Below are 2,570 nucleotides of genomic sequence, written 5' to 3' on the forward strand. Positions count from 1 at the left end.
AAAACAATTTTTTTAATGAGAATAATTTAAGGGAGCTGTGGGACAACATCAAGCATACTCACATTTGCATTATAGGGGTCCCAGAGGAGAAGAGAGAGAGAAAGGGGTTGAAAATGTATTTGATGAAATTATGGCTGGAAACTTCCCTAATCTGAAGAAAGAAACAGAGGAAGCACAGAGAGTCCCAAACAAAATGAACCCATACACATCCACATCAAGACATATAATTAAAAGGGCAAAAGTTAAAGAGAGAATTCTAAAGGTAGCAAGAGCAAAACAAGAGTCACATACAAGGGAAGTCCCATAAGCCTATCAGCTAATTTTTCTGCATAAACTTTGCATGTCAGAAGGGAGTGGCATGATAAGATTTAAAGTGCTGAGAGGGAAAACCCTACAACCTAGGATACTTTACCCAACAAGGTTATCATTCAGAATTGAAGGAGAGATAAAGGCTTCTCAGACAAGCAAAAATTAAAAGAGTTCATCAATACTAAACCAACCTTACAAGAAGGGTTAAAAGGTCTTCTTGAAGTAAAAAAAAAAAAAAAAAACACTGGCTACAACAGGAAATAAGAAATTAAAGGATGGGGAAAATATACTGGTGAAGCAATTATATCATAAAGGCTGGGTATTTACCAGTTAAATAAGCTAGTACAAAGGTTAAAAGACAAAAATTGTAAAATCAACTGTAACTACAATAAACAGTTAAATGATAGACATGGAGATGTGAAATATGACGTCAAAAACACAAAATGCTGGGAGGTGAGTAAAAAATGTAGAGCTTTCAGAATGTGTTTGAACATATATGACTATCGGTTGCAATCAAATAGTTATAGGTCAACATAAATGAACTCCATGGTAACCATAAATCAAAGACCTACTATAGATCTACCAAAACTAGAGAGAAAGGAACACAAACATAACACTGAGGAAAATCATCAAACCACAAGAGAGACACTAAAAGAAGAAAGCATCCTCCTGACTTCAAACTGCAAGTTGCAGAACGATGGCCTCAGATACACATTAGTAAATGTTTTTAAATCCCAAATGAATCCTACCTAATATTTGATAACCTTTGGGTGTATGTTTCAATGTCTGAAAGACAGTTTTCACTAGAGGTTAAAGTTGTGGGATAGCTTCTAACAGGACCCAATAGGTTTATACAACAAATTTATGACCTTGGATCTCCCCAGATTGGTTAGGAAGGTGTACAATTGGTTTCCTTTAGGCTCAATGTCACCTACAGGTAGCCTTGAAAACAGCCGCTGTCATCCTGCTTTCAATGTGGGCATGTTGGGTTCAATCAGTTTTCCAATGGTATGATTATTTGGCTGCAATATTTATTCCCACACTTGGAATAGAAGATATCATTACTCATATAGAGGCTTTAACAAAATTCACCCAGCAAGCCTTAAATGATAGTAACCAAGCCGTGTGTTTGCTCAGTTCAGAAATTTCCATGATGAGAAAAGCAGTCCTACAGAATTGCATGGCCCTCAATATTCTAACAGCTTCCCAAGGGGGAGCTTATGCTGTAATACATAGTGAACGTTTTGTTTTTATACCTGATGAGTCTTCTAATGCAACCCCCGCTTATGATGCGTATGAAAAATTGGATTTCCACTCTGAATGATCATCTTCCCAGTTTAAGGGAAATGCTAGGAAAATGGTATGGTTCAAGAGGATATTGGCTTAAATCTTTACTAATGATATTGTTGCTCCTATTTCCAACTTTGATTACAGTTTGTGTAACTTATAAAGTTTTAGTTTCTTGTTTTTTGCACTGTGTATCACCTGCTCCTACTAAGATAATGATATCTAAACAACTGGAAACTATTGATCACATCTATAGTTCTCTATAAAATAATGGACATGCACAATGCACATGCAAGGTAAAATTGGTGCAAGTCCTATTGGACAACTTGGAATTGGCCGTTAGTCCTTGCCAGACATCTTACTAGTACCACCCCCTAAAAGGAAAGAAAGAACCGGGCTATTAGGACCCAGCATCGAGGGACATGATGGACCCAAGGCACGTAAAGAACCACCCTAGCATTTAGGGACCAAATACTTGATCACCTAATGCTTTCTATTGAAAGATTAATGATCAAAAGTGGAATTACTGAAATAAAATTATTTTCAGGCAGGACAAGAAACATTTTAAACATAAAATTCTCTCTCTGCCCATTTGAGCCACTACCCCCTCCCCTTTAGTGTGATTTGTGCATCACATTATACATTAACTAGATCCCCTTAAAAGATACAGGAATGCCCACACACCAAAAAAAAGAAAAGAAAAGAAAGAAAGAAAGAAAGAAAGAAAGAAAGAAAGAAAGAAAGAAAGAAAGAAAGAAAAAGAAAGAAAGTAAAGAAAAAGAGAAGAAAAAGAAATTTCCTCCTGGAATCAGCGAGGTAACTCCTTAAGAGGTAACTTTCCTTTCTCAATCCTGTAATGCCTCATTAATACCCACTACTCGCCTTGTTGGACTATGTAAACTATTAATATGCTACTTTGTCTCAAAAACTTATATCACGGTTTTACCTCCAATGGGTGGAACAGTCCTCAGAGT

This window comes from Mesoplodon bidens (assembly GCF_964165515.1).
Source record: "Mesoplodon bidens genome assembly, chromosome: X".
NCBI lineage: Eukaryota > Metazoa > Chordata > Mammalia > Artiodactyla > Ziphiidae > Mesoplodon > Mesoplodon bidens.